The sequence below is a fragment of the Mytilus galloprovincialis genome, chromosome 2 (assembly GCF_965363235.1).
Source record: "Mytilus galloprovincialis chromosome 2, xbMytGall1.hap1.1, whole genome shotgun sequence".
NCBI lineage: Eukaryota > Metazoa > Mollusca > Bivalvia > Mytilida > Mytilidae > Mytilus > Mytilus galloprovincialis.
The window spans coordinates 43,751,931-43,766,396 of record NC_134839.1 but is presented as its reverse complement, the minus strand read 5'-3'; the positions used below and the strand labels follow the sequence as shown (position 1 = coordinate 43,766,396).

Genomic DNA, 14,466 nt, shown 5'->3' with positions numbered 1-14,466 from the left:
CCATTTCCATTCTCAATTTTATTGAGAAAAAATCCAGGGTGAGCTTAGGCTTAGATTTTTTAAAATTAGATCCAAAGTTGGGATCGGACACCCTACCCCACCTTTACGGAAATGTTAATAAAAAATGTTCTACGGCAATACTTTTTTCGACACTAGGTGCAATGTGGAGCTGAATAAGTAATGTGTACTTGAGAAAAAATCCAGGGTATGCTTAGGCTTAGATTTCTTTTAAATTAGGTCCAAAGTTGGGGTCGCACACCCTACCCCACCCTTACAGAAATGTTCATTAAAATGTTCTACGGCAATACTTTTTCCGCCACTAGGTGCAATGTGAAGCTGAATAGGTAAGGTGTACTTGAGAAAAAATCCAGGGTGTGCTTTGGCTTAGATTTTTTTCAAATTAGGTCTAAAGTTGGGGTCGGTCACCCTACCCTACCCTTATGGAAATGTTAATAAAAAATGTTCTACGGCAATACTTTTTTCGCAACTAGGTGCAATGTGGAGCTGAATAGGTAATGTGTACTTGAGAAAAAATCGAGGGTATGCTTAGGCTTAGATTTTTTTTAAATTAGGTCCAAAGTTGGGGTCGGACACCCTACCCCACCCTTACGGAAAGGTTAATAAAAAATGTTCTGCGGCAATACTTTTTTCGCCACTATTTGCAATATGAAGCTGAATAGGTAAGGTGTACTTGAGAAAAAAATCCAGGGTGTGCTTAGGCTTAGATTTTTTAAAATTAGGTCCAAAGTTGGGGTCGGACACCCTACCCCACCCTTACAGAAATGTTCATAAAAAATGTTCTACGGCAATACTTTTTTCGCCACTAGGTGCAATGTGAAGCTGAATAGGTAAGGTGTACTTGAGAAAAAATCCAGGGTGTGCTTAGGCTTAGAGTTTTTTTTAAATTAGGTCCAAAGTTGGGGTCGGACACCCTACCCCACCCTTACGGAAATGTTAATAAAAAATGTTCTACGGCAATACTTTTTTCGCCACTAGGTGCAATGTGAAGCTGAATAGGTAAGGTGTACTTGAGAAAAAAATCCAGGGCGTGCTTAGGCTTAAATGTTTTTTAAATTAGGTCCCAAGTTGGGGTCGGACACCCTACCCTACCCTTACGGAAATGTTAATAAGAAATGTTCTACGGCAATACTTTTTTTTTCTTTTTTTAAATAGATTATAAATAATTTCCCTGCCCACAATACTTTGTGTTAAAAAAAAATAAACCTTTTGTCTAATCAAAAGTAAGCGATATCCAGTGCTTCAGAATTATAGAATGTTTCGTTAAAACAGATTTGTCTAATTAAAGAATATTAATGCACGAGTGAAACTTTCTTTTCTTGTCATGCAGAACAATTATAACTTTTCAGGAACTATTTGACAGAATGCTGAGAATAAGGAAAGCTGTTTGACACAATATCACAATATAAATTTATGATTTCAATGGCAATTCCCTGTTACAAACATTTTTTTAAACATTTCTATAATTTTTAACTGTTGACTATTAAAATTAAAAGCGGGGAGCATGCTGTTTGGTATATTGACATCGATTACTATTGTCTCAAATTAATTAACACGGCAAGATATTTTTTTAAATCATCGAATAGTTCTCCGACTGCTTTATTACATATTTTAAAAACACTGATCATATATTGGTTATATATTAATAAAAAAAGATTGAGTACGTTTGAATCTTATGCAATTTTTGAGTTCATAGACATATCCGAAAACTGGCTGCTAGCGTATTGGCGGCTAGCGAGTGGCTGCTAGCTTGAGCCTGGTTAATATGACACTTATGTGTTATAGAAAGCTGACTGTTTTATTTAAAAGGTAATTAAGCTTTTTAAAACTGAGTACGGACTATACAGTGGCACCTTGCTAAAGTTCTTCATTAGGAAATGAACTCGAGGAATATATCATACAAATTTTCCTTCGATATTTCATTAAATAAACATTTTATTATTTAACTTACATTTTGCCATTCGTATTTCTTACGACGAACACAGTCTATATGGAAGAAGCGTATCGATAAAAACTTTTCTTATATCACAAAGCGATATTATCTAATATCAATTGTAAATATGCAGACATTCCATGCGGAAAATGTTGTTTTAGGCAACGAAAAATTAAGAAAATACTAATTTTAAAACTTATTGTTCATATATAAACAACAATTGCGATACTTTTAAAATATCATAGCGGTGTTTTTGTTACTTAGTATATCAATATTAGTACCGATTAGTATTAATATTAGACTGTTGTACCCATATTTTGACAATTTTACCTATTATGTCTGTTTTGTTCACGCATCGTTGTAAATATGACAGAATTTGATGAGACTGTCATACACGTGAGAGGTGAAGTGCTATAAAACCAGGTTAAATCCACCATTTTCAAAATTTGAAAATGCCAGTACCGAGTCAGAAATATGACAGTTGTTATCCATTCGTTTGGTGTGTTTTATCATTAATTATTTGATTATACCATTTGATAAGAAACTTTCCGATTTGAATTTTCCTCGGAGTTCAGTATTTTTTTTAATTTTACTTCTTAGTAGTATTCTATGTAAATAAGCAGTTTTAAGACCATTGCTTAAATTCAAATTGTTTTTAGTAACATCTTACAAATTTCTCAATTGGTTTTGGAAGCAAATCTAATCAAATAAGAGTTTAATAAACAATGCCGTAATCAAATAATCAAATAGCTAAGTATCAAAATGATTGATCTGTACTTTTGTATCTCCTTTTTTTTTTAAATTAGACCTTTGGTTTTCCTGTTTGAATGGTTTAACACTAGCAATGTTCTTGTTCCTATATAGCGTGGTGTTAGCTGTGAGCCAAGGCTCCGTGTTTAAGGACCTACTTTGATATATAATGGTTTACTTTAAACAAATTATTACTTTGATGGAAAGTTGTCTCAATCGAACTCATGCACCATCTTCTTATATCTATAAATCTTTAAAATTTCCCCTTATAAATAACTGCTTTCCAGTCCTCCCACTGAACAATCTAAATTTATGAATATAGAAAAGATATATAGATATAGGAAGATGTGGTGTGAGTGCCAATGAGACAACTCTCCATCCAAATAACAATTTTAAAAAAAAGTAAACCATGATTATAGGTCAATGTACGGCCTTTAACACGGAGCCTTGGCTCACACCGAACAACAAGCTATAAAGGGTCCCAAAATTACTAGTGTAAAACCATTCAAACGGGAAAACCAACGGTCTAATCTATATAAAAAAAACGAGAAACGAGAAACACGTATATATTACATAAACAAACGACAACTACTGTACAACAGATTCCTGACTTTGGACAGGTGCAAACATTTGCAGCGGGATGAAACGTTTTAATGGATCCAAACCTTCTCCCTTTTTCTGAAACAATAGCATAACATCACAACATAGAAAAACACACGGTAAAATATCAATTGGCAGACTTAACTCAATAAAAAAACGTAAATTAATACACAATGAACGAATGAACGAATATACACATTTCTAACGTCAAAAGACATTTACATCTTATTTATTGGTGTTCTAAACATTTTTTTTAGTACTCATTGAAGAAATGAATTTATAACAAGCGATACGGATTGTTATTTTGCACTTAGAAAAGTTCGCGTATTTATACGATCGGTTACTAGCCAAAAACGAAAGTCAAATCTTTGTGGCAACAATACATCGGAATACCCTCACGGACATCGCGATGTAAAAGAACGTCCACGTGGCGAGCTGATTATGTACATAGAGATATATAGATTCCTACACTGCAACAAGTGTATTACGATATTTCTCCACTCAAGACAGTTAAATTTTATTATTTAAAGCGCGAGGCTTGCCGAACTCTTTAAATAACTAAAATTTAGCTGTCGAGAGTTGAGAAATATCGTAATACACGAGTTATGGTGTAGGAATCTGTTTCTCTAATGATTTTTATTCTCTTTTTCAAAGATTTTCAGAAACTTGTGTTCTTTATATGCGACGTCATCAGGCATGGTCGCCTTTTTTCATGACGTCACAATAGAACAATTCAGAAGAAAACAAATCATTTAGACGTCATAATCAAATTTCGACTAATCATTTGCCGAGAACAGATTTTTCACTAGTGAGGAGAAATATTTTTCTCACACCGGTCAGGAAATGTGAAAATAGCACAAAAATTAGAGAAATCGATTTACCAACGGGGAAAAGTCTTTGATATTCAAAAAGAACTGTCTTCCTTCTCAATATCTTTTGCTATGTTAATAATTAATATATTTTCTGTTTGACAAAATTTTTGATTTTCGTTGTATCTGAAGTTGTCCAATTTTTATAGTCTGAGACTACTCAGTTGGTATCTTCAAAGAGCGTTTGTACATTTTAATTTGTTTGAATTATTGATTTTACCATTTGAATATTCATTGTAATTTGGAGCTGTATTGGATTGGATTGTTTGAATGAATGTTTCTTTTAAATAATGATATTTTTTCTCTATTTCGATATTACCAAGGTGGGTAGACTATAGCAGTGTGACCAGTAAATTAGAATCTAATAGGTCGGTAGACGTATTTGCAACCGCTTTTAAATTCCGCCATTGCATCATCACTTCAAATAGAATTATAAAAAAGAAGATGTGGTAAGATTGCCAATGAGACAACTGTCCAGAAGAGACCAAAATAACGCAGACATTAACAATTATAGGTCGCCGTACGGCCTTCAACAATGAGCAAAGCCCATACCGCATAGTTAGCTATAAAAGGCCCCGTTAAGACAATGTAAAACAATTCAAACGAGAAAATAACGGCCTTATTATATAAAAGAAAAATGAACGAAAAACAAATATGTAACACATAACCAAACGACAACCACTGAATTACAGGCTCCTGACTTGGGAAAGGCACATACATAAATAATGTGGTGGGGTTAAACATGTTAGTAAGTTGGTTAAACCATGTGATTGAAAACAATAGACTGAACAGGTTGTTTACACTTTCAACTATCAATAGGGTCAAGCAACATTTTCGGAATGATAAGTTCATGTAAGCGTTAATTGTGTTACAGTTACGAAATTTTAGTGATGTTGATCCTAAGACATTGAACTGGTCATGATCTAAGTTTGTGAATTATGTTTGCAGTTTTCTTGACATGCATTGTGACGTGTCATCGTATTAATTCTATATTAGAAAACTATAGCAGTTATGTTAGAAAAGTATCGCATTCATAAATTTTTGATATTAAAAAATCATCGCTATGATATAAGACAAATATCGCATTGATATTTTAAAATATAGCAGTATCGTTGACTTATAGGTGATTTTGTCGTAGCAAACATTTGAATTCATCTCAATTGCATTCCACTGAATTTGCTACATGATATTTATAGAATGTGTACATCTACAAATGATAAATCGTGCATTTATGCTTCATTTATTCAATAATTCAATTTTCTCGTTTAAATACACCTTGCTTGTTATTACATAAAATAACTCATGAAAATTATACACCAGACGTATGTCATGTTAAATGTCACCCTGTTTTAAGAAAAGAGTCATTACTTTATACCGAGAAATCTGCCTTTCTTCGTACAAATGCTAACATTCGTCTGAAATTTCCCACAATGCAACTCGTTGATATTAGACAATATCGCTCGTTGATATAAGAAAAGCTTTTATCGAATCGCTTCTTCCATAGACTGGAACAGAACTACTTCAATCATTCAGTTTCATCTTTTCCTTACTTATTTCTATCAGTTTTAAATATTGTATAGTGCCTTATGATAACATGACTTTAACAACTGTTTAAATTTGTTTGCTGGGCATTACCGTAATTCACCAATTATGGATTCGGTAATTTCCGCTAAAAAACGAAGTTTACCGAATGATCTCATCATACATCAATCTCATCATACATCAATCTCATTATACAACAAAAAACGTATAATGTTGTGACCACTTCATATAATGTTGTGAGCACTTCATATAATGTTTTGACCACTTCATATAATGTTGTGACCACTGCATATAATGTTTGGACCACTGCGTATAATGTTGTGAGCACTTAATATAATGTATCTGAAGTTGTCCAATTTTTATAGTCTGAGACTACTCAGTTGGTATCTTCAAAGAGCGTTTGTACATTTTAATTTGTTTGGATTATTGATTTTACCATTTGAATATTCATTGTAATTTGGAGCTGTATTAAATTGGATTGTTTGAATGAATGTTTCTTTTAAATAATGATATTTTTTCTCTATTTCGATATTACCAAGGTGGGTAGACTATAGCAGTGTGACCAGTAAATTAGAATCTAATAGGTCGGTAGACATATTTGCAACCGCTTTTAAATTCCGCCATTGCATCATCACTTCAAATAGAATTATAAAAAAGAAGATGTGGTAAGATTGCCAATGAGACAACTGTCCAGAAGAGACCAAAATAACGCAGACATTAACAATTATAGGTCGCCGTACGGCCTTCAACAATGAGCAAAGCCCATACCGCATAGTTAGCTATAAAAGGCCCCGTTAAGACAATGTAAAACAATTCAAACGAGAAAATAACGGCCTTATTATATAAAAGAAAAATGAACGAAAAACAAATATGTAACACATAACCAAACGACAACCACTGAATTACAGGCTCCTGACTTGGGAAAGGCACATACATAAATAATGTGGTGGGGTTAAACATGTTAGTAAGTTGGTTAAACCATGTGATTGAAAACAATAGACTGAACAGGTTGTTTACACTTTCAACTATCAATAGGGTCAAGCAACATTTTCGGAATGATAAGTTCATGTAAGCGTTAATTGTGTTACAGTTACGAAATTTTAGTGATGTTGATCCTAAGACATTGAACTGGTCATGATCTAAGTTTGTGAATTATGTTTGCAGTTTTCTTGACATGCATTGTGACGTGTCATCGTATTAATTCTATATTAGAAAACTATAGCAGTTATATTAGAAAAGTATCGCATTCATAAATTTTTGATATTAAAAAATCATCGCTATGATATAAGACAAATATCGCATTGATATTTTAAAATATAGCAGCATCGTTGACTTATAGGTGATTTTGGCGTAGCAAACATTTGAATTCATCTCAATTGCATTCCACTGAATTTGCTACATGATATTTATAGAATGTGTACATCTACAAATGATAAATCGTGCATTTATGCTTCATTTATTCAATAATTCAATTTTCTCGTTTAAATACACCTTGCTTGTTATTACATAAAATAACTCATGAAAATTATACACCAGACGTATGTCATGTTAAATGTCACCCTGTTTTAAGAAAAGAGTCATTACTTTATACCGAGAAATCTGCCTTTCTTCGTACAAATGCTAACATTCGTCTGAAATTTCCCACAATGCAACTCGTTGATATTAGACAATATCGCTCGTTGATATAAGAAAAGCTTTTATCGAATCGCTTCTTCCATAGACTGGAACAGAACTACTTCAATCATTCAGTTTCATCTTTTCCTTACTTATTTCAATCAGTTTTAAATATTGTATAGTGCCTTATGATAACATGACTTTAACAACTGTTTAAATTTGTTTGCTGGGCATTACCGTAATTCACCAATTATGGATTCGGTAATTTCCGCTTAAAAACGAAGTTTAATAATAATAATACTTTATTCAGAAGCAATACAGCTTATAGAATATACAATTTTACAATATTTTGTATCAGTGAAATATAAATACAATAATTATACACAATACATGTATGGCGGAGAATGAAAATAAATTCATATGATAAATAATTAATACAACTACATATTACGAATTTTTTCAATATTAAACAAAAATTTACCTAAATTATTAAGTTCTTTCACATTGTGAACTGATAACAACTGTATAAGTTTAAAAGTGGATGGATATTGCCAATAATATTTCTTAATGTATAGTTTTCTTACATCACTATATCTATTACATTCTAGAACAACATGGTATTCATCTTCTACAATATTGTTATTGCACATAGTACATAATCTATTTTCTCTATCTACATTGTAATATCTGCCTGTTTCTATATTAAGACTATGGGCGGATATACGATATTTACATATAAAAGGTTTATATATTTGATTAACAGGTCTATCTAAATAAAATTGCAGTATATCTGTGTCATATATATACCGAATGATCTCATCATACATCAATCTCATCATACATCAATCTCATCATACATCAATCTCATCATACAACAAAAAACGTATAATGTTGTGACCACTTCATATAATGTTGTGAGCACTTCATATAATGTTTTGACCACTTCATATAATGTTGTGACCACTGCATATAATGTTTGGACCACTGCGTATAATGTTGTGAGCACTTAATATAATGTTGTGAGCACTTAATATAATGGTTTGAGCACTGCATATAATGGTGTGAGCACTGCATATAATGGTGTTAGCACTGCATATAATGGTGTGAGCACTGCATATAAAGGTGTGAGCACTGCATATAATGCTGATCATTAACATAAGGCAGTCATGGCGTTCCATAATATATCGGTGACCAAGTATTACGATTGGGTCGGGAAAGCTCTGATATAGTAACGTAAATTCAATCTTATCGAGAAGACATATGCAAGATCAATAACTTATCTATAAAACAATGAAGTATAGCCTGTTGTCATTTTGACAGACTATTTTTTTTTTTGTAAGACTATTTTTTTTGTAATTTTGTCCGTATTAATACGGACAAAATTACAAAAAAAAATAGTCTGTCAAAAATTTTGTCCGTATTTATAAGCAGATTGCTCCTCGACATTCCAATGACTTTAAATAAATTAAATGCGTTTCAATAATTCGAATGACTAAACAACTTTTATTTGAAAAATGTAATCCATGGTTCAAATGGTTCTTACATTTATTCAGACTAAGTGTTAAATGCCCAAAGATTGAGAGGAAAATTAGAATCCGGTGAAATGCCTTTGCAATTATTTCCGATGCATCTTTATGAAATACCCCCTGACTTAAGTGTGCTGTCTAACGGAAATTAATTCCATCGTACAACCCCCTCCCCCCCACATTTGTATTTTGAAACGAAACTCCATGTGTGTGTTTTGGTGCAATTATTATCTGGATAAATGGACAAAATATTCATAAATGTAAGGAAAGGCTATGCGCAAACGTAAACTTAACATCCCTAAATGCGCGCAAATCTAAAGCGACACCAGAAACGTTTACCCGAATATTTTTTTCTTAATTTCTCGTTTGTTCGGATGAACTTTCAATGCACATGTGAACATTTTTCCATGACTTTGGTAAATTTTTAAAAGTTAAAGAGTAAATGTCCTTTAGCAAAACCTATTTACTGTTAGATTATATTTGTACAAGTGTTCATTAATGGCACCAAGCCCTACAGGCAATTTAGTATGAATCTTTTTCTCATAACCATGCCCTCGTGAATATTTTTTTGTAACTACACAAATTGAGATTCTACTTTGACAACCTTTTGAAACTCTTCAAAGATGTTGCTGAAATAAGTATAGTTGACAAGCTCTTCCAGTGCCTAATCGTAGAAGAAAATAACAAAAGTTTACTATTGTTCTCGACCTGATAGGTATCAAGCTGGCATGTCGTTTAAAGTTATTAATTTCGGTGTTATGATTGCATAATGGATGAAAGTTACATAGATAATCTGGGACAAGATGATTTTTAAAATTTTGTACAGGGATGTTCAAGTCTATGAACTGTACGGCGTTTTTTAAAAAGCTCAAGGCCAATCTAAAGCTAGGAACGGTTTCAATGAAAACAACTTTTATTTTACTATTTTATCTTTCACATCAAAGATTAAGTTTCATATCATTATTGGAATGTAGTTAATTTGGTACATTTTTTTTATGAATCCCCGGTGTTGAATCTCTTGTGTTTTCACATAAAGTACAGCATATTTTATTTATGTTATTGCACAGTATTATTGAGAAAGTTGAATTATTTTGAGACATTATTTTTTTTCGAAACTGTTCCGCATTTTTAAAATACAACAGATTTTCTCACAGAATATGAAGCAGAATTTCAAGTAATTACATTCACGATCCTATACCAGATCTTTCACGATTCGATCGCAATGCTTGGCCACCGTAAGGTATTATTTCACGATTATTTCTCTCGATATACAGACAGACAGCCGTAAGAATAAAGTGCTCCTGACTTCAAACAGGCCAATATATTCGAGTGATACTCCCCAACTCATACCTGGGTGGTTAAAAGTCAGTTCATAAGAACACAGTTGTCTTTTACATGAAACCACGTAAAACAATGGTAAATAGTTACTTCGGTATAAATGATCGAAAATATAAGAAGGTTAAAAAAACAATACAGATATTAAAATTAAGGTGGCTCGGGACTATTCGACTGCGCATAATTTCACGCATGAATTACAAAAATATTTGTCGTAAATTCCATATATTTTTTTTTTAAATATTTTAATTGATTAGAAATGTTAAATCATTGTAGTTGTGTGATTAATAGAATATTTTCGTTATTATCCGTATATGTTATAGGGTCAAAATGACATTTCACCCATTTTCACCATTTTCCCGCCAAAATTTGGGTTTTTCTGCAAAATAATTTTATTGGCTTATCGGTGACCTATGTTTTTTATTTGCTCATTCTTTGAAGCTATATTTCAGCATTTTATATTACAGTTTTGGACCAAGTGTCATAGAACGTTTTTTTTATATTCCGATAAAAATATGTCAACACCTCGATTTTCCCTATCATTTCATTGAAAAATGGTCCCTTTTACATACCTTTTTAAAAGTAAAATTTTGAGCTTAAATGGTCCGTGACCCCCTATTTTCTTTTTACCAATTTGATTCACTTTCTGTAAAGAATAAAATAAGAAAAAATATGGCACTTCTGATAGAAACTTCGAATAGGCCGAGCCACCTTAAGACAGTATTCGTGTAATAACTACAACTTTGATTTGATTTGATTTGATTTGATTTGATTTGATTTGATGCGAATCCTATGAGAAAGCACATTAACATAAATTTCTAAACGTATTTTTGGAACCCAATAACGTCGTAAAATATATTGTTGCAACCTGTAATGTGAAGATGTGCATAGAATAGCATGAATATGGGAACTTCGGTCTGGTTAAACCAAAAAATGTTTTTTGCTGCTTCTGTTGAAGCACGTGGCATTAATAAGTAAAATCAGAGACTGTCGGCTCGGAGTCAAAATAATTAATACGCGTAGGATGACCTGTCTTCCTTCGAACTATAACATCGCGACCTAACATGTCCGGTTCCAGGGGAGTTTCCAGGATATTTGAAAGAAAGGGAGAAAATAAAATCTTTTCCCGAGCGGACCAAAATTTTTGGACCTTTTTTTGACTACAAAACATAAAATGATTGTTAAATGCACTCAGTAATGTAACGGTTCCTGACTAGCATGAATATTTTATAGTTAAAGTGTCGGGGTTTGATATTTTTTTTTAAAGAATTATCTCCTTTAATTGTTCATGGTATATTAAAATTATTGGATGGATCTAACCAGCAGTAGACCAATAACGAGAAATTCCAAATATTACTTTACATTTCAAAAGTCCTAGTAGGCTAGGACTTTATGAACGGGAGGCGTATTTCCGGTTGCCCTGGTATAGGGTCCATGTGGAAGGTCAGAAACTCCTAGTTTTCAACAATTTAGTATCAAATTATTAAGTATTATAACAGACTCCGTGATAGACAAATTGGTGAAAAGAGACTGCCTTCGGATCATTCAAATTATGTATTGATGAACATGTGGATATCAAATCATTGGATGAGGTTGTAATTCAGTTAAAAGGTTATATGAAATTGACATGAAAAATGAAAAAAAAACATCTTTAGTGATAGCTTTTGATATACCTTTTTTGTTAAAGTATACCTTTTCGTTTTTCGTTGTTTAGGTCTTTTGGAAAATGTTGTTTGTGCTGTATTTAGACCCCTTTACCAAGAAATTTGTTCTACATATATATATATATGTATATGTATAAAAATTGCGGTTTTTATCCAACGCAATCATAGGTTTGAACGTTGTTTTCAATTTAGTAGATATAAAAAGATAAGCTATGAGTGCCAATGAGACAACTCTCCATCCAAGTCACAATTTTTAAAAGTAAACCATTATAGGTCAAAGTACGGTCTTCAACACGGAGCTTTGACTCACACCGAGCAGCAAGATATAAAGGGCCCCAAAAATTACTAATGTAAAACCATTCAAACGGGAAAACCAACGGTCTTATCTATATAAAAAAAAGAGAAACGAGAAACACTTATGAACCACATCAACAAACAACAACTACTGAACATCAGATTACACCCTTACCTGGACCCGCCCCTGCTTATGATACTTTCGAAAACCAGGCACCTGGGAATAGTTAATTGATATACAACGACCCAGAATAAACTGATTATTTCTGAAGGTTACACATAATCATAGCACGAGAAAATGTCGGAAAGTGTGAATAAAATTAAGAAAACGATATTTCTGTTAAAATTATTTATGAAGAAGGAGACTCAACTTAAGTATTCCTATTAATTATATAATATACATGTCCGAGCGAGAACTGCTCTAGTTCATTACTTTAGGAATGGTCGGGTTGTTGTCTCTTTGACACATTCCCCATTTTTTTTTTGTACAGAGTTTGTCTTTAGTGCCGTGTGGAGGAAGTAGAGTGCCTCCCCGTGCTTCAGGTTTATGCTCTTATAATATACTAGATTATGGAGTGTGTGTCCGAGCGAGAACTGCTCTAGTTTATTACTTTAGGAATGGTCGGGTTGTTGTCTCTTTGACACATTCCCCATTTCCATTCTCAATTTTATTTTTTACAGAGTTTGTCTTTAGTGCCGTGTGGAGGAAGTAGAGTGCCTCCCCGTACTTCAGGTTTATGCTCTTATAATATACTAGATTATGGAGTGTGTGTCCGAGCGAGAACTGCTCTAGTTCATTACTTTAGGAATGGTCGGGTTGTTGTCTCTTTGACACATTCCCCATTTCCATTCTCAATTTTATTTTTACAGAGTTTGTCTTTAGTGCCGTGTGGAGGCAGTAGAGTGCCTCCCCGTGCTTCAGGTTTATGCTCTTATAATATACTAGATTATGGAGTGTGTGTCCGAGCGAGAACTGCTCTAGTTCATTACTTTAGGAATATTTATCAAAAAGTAGTATTTCAATATTCAGCCCCATTCTACTATTTAGTCAGCCATCAGTCCTACCCTGATATACCCTATCTTTTTCGGGTAATTAATACTGATAGCGTTTGACATTTTTAGCCGAACAAAATCCATTTTACATAAATAAATTATTGTATGCTGGTTCATATTCTGGACGCCAATCTTTGCTCCTTTATTATATAATTCACTAACAAAACAATTATGAAGCTTAGAAATGGAAAATTACTAAATACTAAACTAGTTCAAAGGGCATCTACACGTCTCAATCTTCAAAATCGGTTATCTAAAAATACTACCATCGCTAACATTTTTAACAATAAAAATCGTGGTTACCCTTCTATCGATAAGTGTCATGCCAAAAATGACTTACATGTCCCCGTCTTTCCACCAACAATACGGTAAGGTCCACGTTTAATGGTCGCACATTTTCTTTAAATTTTGAAACTGATATAACTTGAAAAACAAACAGTATTATTTATTTGCTCACATGAAACAAACCGGGGTGTGGTATTCAGTACGTAGGAGAAACTGGACGATATTTATCAAAACGCACTCAAGAACATCTGTATCGTTTTAAAAGACCCAATAAATTCAAAAGTATCATTTAACAACACCTTAAGAAGCACAACCATCCTTATAAATATTTAGCAGTTCAATCTTTAGAAGTAGTAAATAAGCAGCCTGGTGAATCGCATTCAAAGTTTGTACGATCACGGGAAATAATTGAATTAAATTGGATTAAAAAATTACAGACAGTTTACCCTCTCGGTCTAAATGATAATATCATGGGAATTGGTAATATATCTAGAACCAATTCCGTTAACATTTTGGATATAGTTTTTAAAACTGTTCGTAAAAAACGTTCTCACGGTCGTAGAACAAATCGCAATCCAAGAAAATTTCGGGCCAATCATACCAATATTTTGGACCTAATTTCTATTTCAAAAAACAACGGCAGACATTATCTGTTAACAAAACTCTGTTCGTTACCGGTTAATAAGTTAAATAAAATTTTGGAGGATTGCAACACAATTTCATACAGCAGTCCTAAGTATGAAATTGTTCAAATTATTATGGCATATTGTTATTCTAAATTATTTCCCAAAATTGATCGCCCTGAAGATCATAAAAAACATTTTATTAAAATTAAGTATGTCAATAAAGGCTTTGATTTTGTAAATATTGCCGGTATATTTAACGACCATTCTGTTAAAGAACAAATTCCTGGATATTTTGACAATACTGAGCTACCTCTTATTTGTTATATTTACAAGAAATCTACCCGGGAATTTGTGTTT

General features: G+C 32.7%; 1 protein-coding gene across 1 annotated transcript in view; it reads left to right on the top strand.

Moving 5' to 3' along the window:
- The window catches only part of LOC143063643 (SH3 domain-binding protein 5-like), a 120,939-nt gene that overhangs the window by 90,522 nt on the left and 15,951 nt on the right, over positions 1 to 14,466 (top strand). The window lies entirely within an intron of this gene.